At 33.0% G+C, this 13,843-nt stretch overlaps 1 protein-coding gene across 3 annotated transcripts in view; it reads right to left on the bottom strand.

The window, feature by feature from the left end:
* The window catches only part of LOC128224314 (prostaglandin G/H synthase 2-like), a 49,307-nt gene that overhangs the window by 30,245 nt on the left and 5,219 nt on the right, over positions 1 to 13,843 (bottom strand). Inside the window, exon 2 of one of the 3 annotated variants that reach the window (XM_052934126.1) lies at positions 11,095 to 11,181. The gene's annotated coding sequence lies outside the window, so the exon portion shown is untranslated. Of the gene's footprint in view, positions 1 to 2,168; positions 2,301 to 3,679; positions 3,771 to 11,094; positions 11,182 to 13,843 lie in introns of those variants that run through there. The other 2 variants (XM_052934127.1, XM_052934125.1) reach the window with 2 other exon arrangements.

Genomic DNA, 13,843 nt, shown 5'->3' on the forward strand with positions numbered 1-13,843 from the left:
TTTGACATAAATTTGCTTGTTCGAAAAATTGTCAAAACGTTCAATCTGTGAGAGTGCAGCTTTAAGGTGTCCCATGTACATTGTTATAAGTAAGCTCGTCATTTTATAGACCATTGGCAATATGGTTAAATTTTGAAGCATGCGTATGTGCATGTGTGTGTGAAATATATACGTTCATGTGTGTGTGAGAGTTTATATGCATGCATGTATTTGTGTGGTTATGTCTGTATGTTTGTGCTTAACAATACTGATAAAAAAAGCATTATAATAATTTTTATAACCGGTATGCTTTATCTAAAAAGGAATATGTTGATTTGTAAATGTATGTAAAAAATAAATGAACAAAAATAAAATAGAAACATGGTGATCCCTCTATAAATATATATTGTGCCAATTGAAAGCGTTTTTCTATGACTTAAAACTATTGTGTCAATTAATTTATTAAAAAATCTTACTTACATTATAGTATGAACTGTATTACAGTTAGTTTAAACATTATATATTTTACAACCATTGTGAAGAAAGTTACGATAACTTATACAAAGTCACTCTCGATGGCATAATGTTGCGCGAGAGAGTCAAATTTTGTGTTATAGGGGAAATCGGAGTACCCGGAGAAAACCCACTTCTCCGGCTTGGTCAAACTCTGACCACTAACCAAACTCACAAGTGTCCAGGCCGGGAATTGAACCTGGGTCGCCCTGGTGAGGAGCTAGTGTGCTAACCATTGCCCTAACCAGGCAACTATTAGTATTAAAGTTATTGCAGTTAATAATTTTGTTCATTATTTCAACAGAAAATGTGGTATGAAAAATGGCCTATATTTCATGACCAAAACACTACAGTTATAGTATTTATTTCAAGATCATTTTAACATTTTCTTTCTCTTAACCTAAGATCCTTTAAAATGATACCGAAATAATATGGGTCCGATGCACCTGAGCCATCAAAAATCACATAATTTAACATAGCATATCTTGATTACATACCTGAAATGTTTAGTCAACAAGTAAATTAAATTTTGGTCTTCAATCTGAGGTTCTTTTGGCATGATACAAATTTATTATGATACAAAGCTAGGTAATGAAGACCCCAGTTAGTAATCAAGGCCCCAGCTATGGAACTTAAAAGGCCTCAACTAGGGAATCAGGGCTCCAGCTGGGAGTTACTTTAACCTTTGCAGACCTATTTTATGTTTCCCAAAATAAAATAAAATTTATTTATTAATTTATCTTATTCTAAAAGGAAAACATACATATTTTAATTTTAGTATCCTTTTCACCGTTATGCCCCATATTTTAGGTTCTCCAATATATTTCAATAATTACTTATAGAAATCAACCACAAGTTTTCTTTTGAACTTCTCTGCTCGCATTTATGTTAAATGTATTCATAAAATACGGCCAGCTGTAATATACTGTAATAAATGTCATAAATAAGTGTTTTGATTTTACGCTTTTTGATTTATGAAAGTTCAACAATCAGTGGTATTTTACAAGAATTTTATATAAGTTATGGGATAAAATGTGTGAAAGTGATGTCTTTATTGAATTTATTTGTTGTTGTTTTGTGTGTTTTTTAGGTGTGTGTGTGTGTGGGGGGGGTAATGCTACTGTTTTCTTTTGCTATCAATACTCAAAGTGTCACTACTTGTTGAATGATGATGATGGTGATGGAAGTGGTGGTGGTGGTGGTGGTGGTGGTGGTGGTGGCGATGATGATGACAACAATGATTTCAATGAAGATGGTGATAATAATGATGAGGAAGATGATGATGAAGATGATGATGAAAAATAATAAAACAAAATATCAATGAACAATAAAATTATACCAAACATTACCAATAGTATCAATAAATATTGCTATAATAATAATAATAATAATAATAATAATAATAATAATAATAATAATAATAATTATAATAATTATAATAATAATAATAATAAAACTAATAATAATTATAATAATTATAATAAATACTAAGCATCATAATAAAACTAATAAAGTTATTTATAATTTAGACTTTAAATGCTCATTAGTTAAAAAAGCCTCATAAAATATTATATTTCAAAAGAACAAGAAAATAAAACAGTGACCAACATTTGCAATATTTAACTCACGTATAATTTATTCCGATTTAATATCACAAATGTCAGCAATTTCGTTACCTTTGCCTTTAAATCCAAGCTCTGAGCATCTTTCACTTATTTATATCCTACCATAATTATTTACAGATGTCTTTTTTTATTATATTTAGACATCGTAGAAACCACTCTTTTTATTCGTCATCTCATTTAAACCACATATGTAAACGTATCAAGCCATTATATCCATTCCCACATTTTACGATCTATAAATAGCAAACCGAGTCAATCACATTCAAAATGTGCAGTGGAATAACATAACTTTAATCACCTTCGAACCATTAACCTGCGATCCATTGAGCTATGAAGCAAAATTTTGGTCCTATCTTAAATCATCAAGACATCGTCATGTCAAGCCTTCAACATCAATTTTCCATACGTATCCTTTTATAAAGTACGAAGTTGCAGCCAGCCAAAACGACAAAATCTAATTGCAAAATGTGACCCTTGATTTAAGACATCAAAGCTACAATTTGATTGATGTAACATGCTTTTTTGTGGAGTTACAAGTTTGGTAGTTACACACCTTATATTTTGTTCCTTAATGACCCTTAAATTTGGAGAAAGGTAATCCTATAAAAAATAAGGTAGGTGTGAAACAATGTCAATAGGATCCAAAATTTAAAGATGCACTCTTACTCCCAAAGGAGATTTTACGCAACTATATATATAATACAAATGTTTTAATATACCAAAAAGGACGAAGAAATATCAGAAACAATGATTCTTATCAAGGATACCGTGTTTAATTTGAAAGAAAGGTGCAGAAAACACTGTATTTCTACCTTATGAGATGATAGTAGATCACAGTTAATCTTTTAGCACTCACCAATCATTTAATATTTGTGCATTTTCAGCTATTATTTTAATACTTGGTTACAGTCTTGTTATCAGCAACTAATATTTCCCATAAATGCATTATTTAGTAAAATGATAAAGGTTTATCAGTCAAAATTTACGTTTCTTAAACACTGTGTATGTATTATTTTGAATAAGAGTGTCACTTTAAATTCGGAGAAAGATTTAAATCCTATAAAAAAATAAGGTTGGTGTAAAACCCTGTCAATAGGATCCAAAATTTAATTTGGTGTGAACAAAATTACTGGAAAATTAAATTTATCATAAATATATATCCTGCATCATCAATCAAGTCTATGGGATGAAATCGAAAAGGATCTGCTAAAAAATCAATTTCAATTTATGATATATTACTCATAACAATTTTTTTAATTAAATCAATTAATTGCAAAAATATGAATCACCCGTCCAAATTATTGCAAGTTTAGTTTTCCTTTAAAAAAGTTATAATATATTCTCTCACCAACAAACTTCATTTTAAATTTCTTAATTTTAATTACATACTCAATAATAAATATCCCGAATCGTATGTAATTGCATACATTAAAATTCATGAATTCACATTTATTTCACTACAACCATTTTATTGTAAAAACGCATTCATTTTATTGTAATACGCATTCAAAGTAAAATATAAATTATACAATGAAATGTTAATTCACATTAAAGCAATTTACCTTTTAATTAATACTTCAGTGTTTTATATCAAATCACTGCTCTCAATAAACTTCCAACAGATCTATTCACAATACTGAGCTATTGATATTTAAAATAAACTAATCATGCTCCCATCTTTTATAAATTATCTTCACCAATCAAAAGTATCCCCTCATTTAACATTCCTCCGTTTCTTAACTCAATGTCTGATGTCACAATTATCTCACTGTGTTTAGTCTGTGAATGAAATCAGCTGATAATGTGATTATCCCACCCACAGGATGAACCATGTAAATTTGGTCCGATTTTGAGCTTTAACGGTAGGTTAGAACAAACCTTAAATGTTAAAAATGAATGAAAAGGTACCGTGTATTACCAAATTGTTGCACCAGACTCTTAACACATTGTTTTTTGTTTATTTGAGTTTTTCAAGGTCTGCCCCAGTCTATTGGCTGCATTATGGCTTGACCCCTCGTTTTGTTTGTTTATTTGCATTTATCAAGGTCTGCCCCAGCCCATTGGCTGCATTATGGCTTGACCCCTTGTTTTGTTTGTTTATTTGCATTTATCAAGGTCTGCCCCAGCCCATTGGCTGCATTATGGCTTGACCCCTCGTTTTGTTTGTTTATTTGCATTCATCAACGTCTGCCCCAGCCCATTGGCTGCATTATGCCTTGACCCCTCGTTTTGTTTGTTTATTTGCATTTATCAAGGTCTGCCCCAGCCCATTGGCTGCATTATGGTTTGACCCCTCTGTGATGCCATCACGCTTTAAACTTTGTTTAAATGGCATTAACACATTTCAAACATTACATTGGACCCAACGCCAGTAATTTAAGACATTACCTTTACCTCAGTGATTCTAGAGACGAGGCATAACATTGTACTTTACCTCACTGATACTAGATATTGCATTGGTCTTAACCTCACTGATTCTAGACCTTACATTGGTCTTAACCTCACTGATTCCAGATATTACATTGGTCTTAACCTCACTGATTCCAGATATTGCATTAGTCTTAACCTCACTGATTCTGGATTTTACATTTGGGTAAACCTCACTGATCCTAGATATAACATTGGTCTAAACCTCACTGATTCTAGATATTACATTGGTCTTAACCTCACTGCACTGATTCTAGAGTCTAGACATTTCATTGGTCTTAACCACACTGATTCTAGACACTACATTGGTCTTAACCTCACTGATTCTAGACATTACATTGATCTTAAACTCACTGATTCTAGACATTACATTGGTCTTAACCTCACTGACTCTAGAGTTTAGACACTACATTGATCTTAACCTCACTGATTTTAGAGTCTAGACATTATATTGGTCTAGACATTACATTGGTCTTAACTGCACTGATTCTAGACACTACATTGGTCTTAACCTCACTGATTTTAGAGTCTATACATCACACTGGTCTTTACCTCACTGATTCTAGACATTACATTCAGAGATTCTAGAGTCTAGATATTACATTGTACTTTATCGCAGTGATTCTGGAGTCTAGACATTACATTGTACTTGACCTCAGTGATTCTAGAGTCTAGACATTACATTGTACTTTATCGCAGTGATTCTAGAGTTTAGACATTAAATTGTACTTAACCTCACTGATTCTAGATATTACATTTGGCTTTACCTCATTAATTTGACATTACATTGGACATAACCATTACATTGGACATAACCATTACACTGTACTCAACGCAAGTGATTCTAGTGATTCTAGACATTACATTGTACTCAATGCAAGTTATTCTAGTGATTCTAGACATTACACTGTACTCAACGCAAGTTATTCTAGTGATTCTAGATATTACACTGTACTCAACGCAAGTTATTCTAGTGATTGTAGACATTACACTGTACTCAACGCAACTTATTCTAGTGATTCTAGACATTACACTGTACTCAACGCAAGTTATTCTAGTGATTCTAGACATTACACTGTACTCAACGCAAGTTATTCTAGACATTACACTGTACTCAACGCAAGTTATTCTAGTGATTCTAGACATTACACTGTACTCAACGCAAGTTATTCTAGTGATTCTAGACATTACATTGTACTAAACACAAGTTATTTTAGACATTACATTGTACTCAACGCAAGTTATTCTAGACATTACATTGTACTCAACGCAAGTTATTTTAGACATAACATTGGAAATAACCTAAGTGATTCTAAATATTACACTTGACTCAACTTCAGTTGTTCAAGCCATTACTTCAGACTTACCGTAAGTGTTTCTAACAATGCATAGAACATAACCTCAGTGTTTCTAGATATAACATTGGACTTAACCTCAGTGATTCTAGATATAACATTGGACTCAACGTCAGTAATTTAAGACATTACACTGGACTTAACCTCAGTGATTCCAGAAATAATACATTTAATTTAACATCAGTGATTTTATTACATTGCACCTTACCTCAGGGATTCTTGAAAATGCATTGGACATTTCCTCAGTGATTCTAAACATTATATTGGACTTAACCCCAGTGATGCTAGGAATTACATAGAACTTAACCTCAGTGACTCTAGACATTTTATTGGCCTAGACATTTGACTGGACCTCAATTTAATGATATTGATGCATGGTTTTAAATTCAATGATTGATTGAAAATTAATGATTCAAATACAATGACTAGTCGTTAGATTTGCTTGATTTCTGTTTTAACACAGGAGATACGGTAAATGCCAAAAGTCGTAAAGAGGGCAGAATATTTGCAAATGAGAAAGTTATCTATCTTAAGCAAACAAATCAAAGATACCTAGCTCTACGTTACTCCCTATAATTACGTACGCCAGCAGAGTTCATATACGTGTAAATCCAGAATGTTTTGATAGGTAAAGCTGCCGTAATAAAGTTGGAATCTTCCCATATTTGGCAAATAGTACTATTGTGTAAATACGAGTTTGCAAATCGAAGGTGGCAAATAAAATGATTAATATCATTGTTTAAATATTTCTTATTTACATTTACAGGACTCTTAAATTATTGTAAACACAATGATCGTCATCCGCACTGGCATTTAATGAGGAGTAGAAAATATTAAAGGGGCACATATACACATGAAGGTTGATGCCAATTTTCTTATTTTTTTAATTTCAATGCAATATCATGTTTAACACATTTGACCTATACAATACCAAAAAAAAAACATATATAATTTGAGAACTGTGAGATAAAAAATCTAAGGTTTTTGACTTAGATATCTTATTTAAACAAAGCACAGAGAGCATATTTAATTACAAACTTAGATTTGACGTAAATTTAAAGGGACTTTACACCAGATTGGCACCAAACAAAGTTTTTTCTGTAACGAATCTCAGGACAATTATTTAATAGAATATGTTACGCTTTGATATCATAATTGTAAACAAAAAATACAAAAATTAATGTAAAATAAAAATTTGAGTCAGAGACAAGATTTGAACCAGTGTGGCCAAAATTGCAGTCCAGTGTTGTATCCACTGTGCTACGAAGGCTTACCCTAAACCTTTGGAATATTAGAGCTATATACCTAAGTTGGTAATAACATGTGATAACATCGACTAGCCAATCACGCATAAGGATGAATTCTACTAGGTAGACATACCTAATAAACTTTTTTAATGGAAAAATACGAAAAAACTGCGAAAAATAAATTAATTGTAAACTATGTGGTACTTCAGTTAGTTAGTTTCAATGCATTGTACACATCGATACCAAGTTTATGTCAGTTTCCGACAATTTCCTTTTTTCGCTATTTCATCATACAGTGTTTAGCCCCTTTAAGAGTAGAATAATCGACTGATTGGAATCACTGCGGCATGTTTAAGGATAAGGATAAGAATTATATTGAATATTAGCCGCTAATTAACTTATTAGGGGAGATCTAAAAAATCTGTAACAATTTCAAGACCTTAAAAACAGAATACACTGCATATAAACAAAACTTTTACTAAATCCTACCTCATGTTTGAAGACAATCAAAGATTATACAGCAATAAGACACTTTAGTGTTTAAATTTATATTTTGTCAAATAGTATTTATCAAATCTTCCGCACCTTTTATTTTAGGATACTAACAGTCAGCTCACAGTTATTGAATTAAATCAAGTGAATCAGAAGCGGCTGGTTCAGTTAACAAAATGTTATCTAAAACATTAAGCACAGATTAAGGGGTTATCAATATGCATTTACTTTATTTATTTCGATAGATACATACTTTAACCATTATACTCAATCCTATCATGTATTTTCTCTTAGTCTAATTAATGCTACATTATCATGCAATTTTTATTATACAAATGTTTGCTTTCCCAATGTTTATAGAGATTTATCAGTGAAATAAAAATATTATTTAACTATTTCATTAACAGTGAAAATATATGTTGATATTTTTTCACTGTTTTGAAATTGAAGGCAACTCTCAATTCCAAATCAAACATCAACGTAGACAGTCAAGCTAGGACACAATTTCAACGCCGTCATTTCCTAAATGACGTTATAATGTTTGCATACAATTAAGTGCACTTTCCTGAAAAACAACAATTATAATTGTCATTTTTTTATCACCATTATGCTGTATTCTATAATCAAATGAAAAAATGTTTGTGTCAGTGTAAGATCGCAATATATTTCACTTTGTGAACAAAAAAAGTACTATTTCATGAGTGGCGTAGCTTTTGGTGCTCATGTGACTTGGTGAAATATAATCTGATCTTACACTAAAACAAACAATTAACCTCTCTATTGTTAATTGATTATCGCAGATTTAAGAAATAACATGAAATTCAAATAAATAGTTAATTCACAGTTGTTTTTTTCTGTAATACAAACGCTTTACCAAATTCATTGAATATATGATAAAAAAATATAATAAAAGTAAGACGTTTACCTTGTGCAAACCCAAATGTTTAAATGTCGTAAAGATGGTCTTATACGAGATGTATATTATAATATTTATAGGACTACCCGAAACATTTAAAGGCAATAATTAAATGCCCCTACAGGCTACAAATAGGATGTGTGTGGGAATTGATGACTTTTTGTATTATAAGAAACAGGTAAGGAAAATATTTAAAAGATTAGAGATAATTGCATTATGCCTTAGGCAAAAAATTTCTTCTGTTGTTGCTGTTACATGATGGTGTTGTTAGCAAAATAAAAGAGTGTTTTCATTGTTTCTTAAACAGCTGGTGGGTGTTTTTATAACTTGTGCAATAGATTGGCACTTAGATCTATTGTTGTTAATATTTGATGGATATCTTAATTTGATGGATCATTTTAAGTAAAAGGTTCTAGTTTAATGGAGATCTTTCCCAAAGAAGGATTGGCCATTTTATAATTAAACCAGTGACAGAGTTCTCAAAGCTGCACCGTCTCACAGATTCGACAACTTTTTTATTCTTTGTCTTGGAATGAGCAAATTTTTGCGTAAATATCTGCAAGCCATTGATATAAGACTGCTAACAAAAGATCAGTTCGCAGATTTTCATAATTTCCGTGCGAAAATTAATGTTTTATGGCTAAAACCGGTTACTAACGGATTAAGAAAAATGCATAAAACATAAAAAAAATTAACTTGTATATGGTAATCTGTGATTTGTTTTTTTGTCAGCAGTCTTATATCACTGGTTTCCATGCATTTTCGCATAAATTGGCTTGTTCTCAGACAACAAATAAAAAAGTTGTCAGAACGTTCAATCTGTGAGGGTGCAGCTTTAAACAACATTCTAAGTGGTCAATATTGTTTTGTCCAATGAGAAGGCAGTTACAATTTCTCAAGTTTTCCAATACCTTTTTTTCAGCAAATGAGCAGCCAGCTGTTATTGATTTTAATCAGGTGAAGTGGTAGATGTAAACAGTGGCTGGCCTTTTTTTGTGGGTACTAACAGACTACTTAAAAAGTTGAATATTATTAGTATGTACTTACACAAAATAAATGGATATTTGACTGCATCTGTTTTTTGTTATTACAATATTCAACGTTACATTATACCAATTAGGTTAAATAACACCAATGAGGTTAAATAACACCAAAGAGGTTAAATAACACCAAAGAGGTTAAACTACACCAGGCAATTGAATGAGAGTACATTACATGAATGAGGTTGCATATGACAATGAGGTTACATTACACCAATGAGGTTACATTACACCAATAATGTTAAATTATACCTACGCAGTTGCATTACACCAGTGAAGTTAAATAATACACCAATGAGATTACTTCAAATAAATGAGGTTACTTTACACACATGTGGTTAAATTATACCAATGGGGTTATGTTAAACCAATGAGGTTATATTATATATCATTGAGGTTACAGATATATGAATGAGGATTAACATTACAAGGTTATATATCAATAACATCAATGTTAAGACAGCTGCAGCTCTTACGATGTACCCTTTTTTAACTGTAACAGTCCACTGTTACAAGGCGGCGGATGTGCTTTCATAATAATGTAACTGTCCGCTGTAGGCGGCGGATGCACGTTCATAATAATGTAACTGTCCGCTGTAGGCGGCGGATGCACGTTCATAATAATGTAACTGTCCGCTGTAGGCGGTGGATGCACGTTCATAATAATGTAACTGTCCGCTGTAGGCAGTGGATGCACGTTCATAATAATGTAACTGTCCGCTGTAGGCGGTGGATGCACGTTCATAATAATGTAACTGTCCGCTGTAGGCGGCGGATGCACGTTCATAATAATGTAACTGTCCGCTGTAGGGGGTGGATGCACGTTCATAATAATGTAATGATCCGCTGAAGGAGGCAGACATGCGTTCTTAATTCCGTTATAGACGGAAGTACGTTCAAAGTATATGTTTACTTGGTTGGTTATAAGCAAATTAGCAAAAGCCCAGGCTCCATGTGGATTGAGAGTTTACTGTATATAAAGACCAGCGGACCCCTTCATGATTGAGCATGCTTTTCTCTGAAGGGATCTGTTGGCCATGTTGACGTTGCACGTTACATAACCTTAAATTTAAGAGTACAAGCTAAGTGTTTTATTGTACAATATGGCCAATAACCTGAATGGAATGATTCATGACATGTCCTATTGATAATAAGTATAAGAATTATATTGAATTCTGTTGTCTATTTTGAGAGGCAAAAAGATCATCCCAAGTTTGTTCCACAACAAACTCTTTGGTTTGAGAAATAGAGGCGAAAACCATAACCTCTCATCCCAAGGTTACATTACACTATTGTGGTTACATTACACCAATAAGTTGACATTTTGCTGCTTCTGCATAGGTGAAATACTTGATATTTGCTTGTATATTTATGATGCAAAAATTGGCCAAAATTTAAGCATTGCCTCGCTCTACAAAATTCTGTCATGTTGAAATTTTTGCCAAATTACTTTTAGGTCAAATGTCACTAAATATTTTACAAGTCATAAATCAATGATACCAAATCAGGAGTTCATTCCCTTTAAGCAACTGGTGTCCATAGGTTGTCGTCGGGGGGCCAGGGCAGATCATCTTTACACACGAACACCTGAAACAAATTTTGTACAATAATTAAACTGTGTCCAGGTGTTTTGTTACATTCAGTTAATGGTAAATCTTTTTTTAATGACGGCCTACGGATTATAATGATAAATGGATTAGCTATGATTCGTCTGAATATTGTTTTTATTTAATACACGTATTATTTATTTTCTACGATAAATAATATTTTAATTTTGCTTTGATTTCTCGTAACTAAACAACTCATTTGCACTTGAAAAACTGCCATGTATAATAAAACTAAAAAAACATTGCAAGTTTGGTATATTACATTTTAATTATAATTTCTTATTCCAAGAAATAATCTGTTCGAAGCTTGATGCATCTGCCTTTTTTATTATTTATTATGATGATTGAGAAAGTGTGACTTAGTGCAATCACTAAATAATAAAAGGTGTGTGGCAATTTGCAGCTGCATCTGCAATTTAGTCATCTTTAGTATATAGAGGGGATTTTAAAGAAACGTCCGTTTAATCCATATCCATCATGTTAATTAAGATTGAATCATGAAGCCAAAGAGATAATAATATAATACTATGCATAAACACAGGTGGCAGTCAACATTTCTTGCAAAATGTCAATTCTGTGACTCAAGCGATCACGCCATTTTCGGAGACTTTAAGTGCTAGGTTGATTCATTCTTATTGTGAACGTAATAGTTTCTGTGAAAATGATGTTTCATATGTCAAATTGATTTAATTCATTTAAATTTAAATCAAGGGGTTTATTACTTCTGTCAGTCTGTTCAGCTGCAAAATTATGCCATAGTTATATTTTCACCGAATATAATTCACTTATGCAGGAAAAAATGACGTTCGACACCATAAAGATCACTTAGGCCAATCCACTCCAAAAACTTGCTCGATTAGCATAAATTGTTGAGGGAATCGTATAATGGATAAGGAGTCACCCATGGGTATCTGACATGCACAGGCCCCTAGTGTCTTAATGGAAGACGTCATTTCAATTAAATTTTGACAGAAGCATCATAAGCAGATCATGCAACGTCATCTAATCTCCTCTGTCAATCATGGGATATAAGTTTGCTAGTATTAAATATAAAGAGTTCTGGGCCTTTCTACATTTTAATCAAATTTGGACAAAAGCATCAGAAGCAGATGACAAACTTCATCGGCTTCTTCTGTCAATCATGGGATATATTAAGTTTGCAAGTATCATAAATAGAAAGAGTTTTGGGTGTTGCTTAGTCTAACACATATATACTTTTTGTAACACTTCATTTCAGTTAAATTTTGACAAGTCAGCTATATAGTGATCGATGTTCTGATGATAAATAATAATTGAAAATTGATCAATTAGGCCGATTTGATTGAAATCGGCAGCACCCTTCCCTAAATTTGCTACAAAATGGCAGTTAGTGGAGTATTGGAACGGGTGGCACTAATGGTAAAAAACAATGAAAAAACAGAAAAAAATGTGACTTTGATCTATGAATCAAATTATTTTGGTCATAATTGATCATCCATTCAACTGGCGGGTTGTTTTTATTCTTTTCTCTCTTTTAATTTATGTTTGCTAAATTTCCACCAATTTTCTCCTTTGAGCATATTTATATTGTTATCAATCACTCGGCATTCTATGTGATCCCACTGCATTCACTGGCGATGCCAGTGCGTTGCTGCAGTGATGCTTGCAATTTCACAGTCTGCAGATTGGTGTTCTGGATTTTTCTTGGACGCCAGCACTGGTGTGACAGGGGATTTATAAAGTGGCAATGTAAATGGAAGCCCCACATGACTTACTGCCCATATGTAACAGGCTGCACAAATTGCTATGTGCGCCTGTCGGGGTTCGAACCCACGACCTCATGCTCTGGAAGCGGACACTCTACCGCGTCGCTACAAAAGCTAGCTCTATAGTGAGACAGTATATTAGTGCCGCTATATACATATCAAACACCTGGTTATACATTTCCCCTCCATTTTGAAATTATAACTCGAATTTCGGAGACAAAGGTGAATTTGGATTGACCTTGAGGCTTATCATGCAACACCAGTCCCTCGTTGGGCGCCAAATGTAACAGACTGCACAAATTTCTATGTGCACCTGTCGGGGTTGGAACCCACAACCTCTTGCTCTGGAAGCAGACACGCTACCGCGTCGCTACAAAAGCTAGCTCTATAGTGAGACAGTATAAGTGCCGCTATATACTTATCAAACACCCGGTAACACATGTCACTTGACTGTCACAATGATCACAAAAAAAGACTATTAAAGTTGTTACTTAGAGGTTAATACACGGCGTAGCCGGGCCGTTGAGTGATAATTGGCCCGAGTGACTCATAATGGCCCGAGACGTAGTCGAGGGACATTATGAGCACGAGTGCAAATTTTCACTCAACGGCCCGGCTACGCCTTGTATTAACCTCTAATACATATGTATGTTTTTCATATTTGTAAGTCTACAGTTTGCTTTTTAAAGTTTACCTGCTATCCAATTGTGCTTATTTTGCTCTTGCTTGACAACGATGAGTTAACTCACTCTCAAATTAAATTTACTTTTATTTCGTTTTTGAGAGTGAGCCAAACAGGCAAACAGCATTTTGTTGTCACTTTTATGTTCCCATTCCAATTTCAATTGATCACTTTGAACAGACCACAACGTCTATCCGAATGTTTCTGTACGAATC

The sequence above is a fragment of the Mya arenaria genome, chromosome 17 (genome assembly GCF_026914265.1).
Source record: "Mya arenaria isolate MELC-2E11 chromosome 17, ASM2691426v1".
NCBI lineage: Eukaryota > Metazoa > Mollusca > Bivalvia > Myida > Myidae > Mya > Mya arenaria.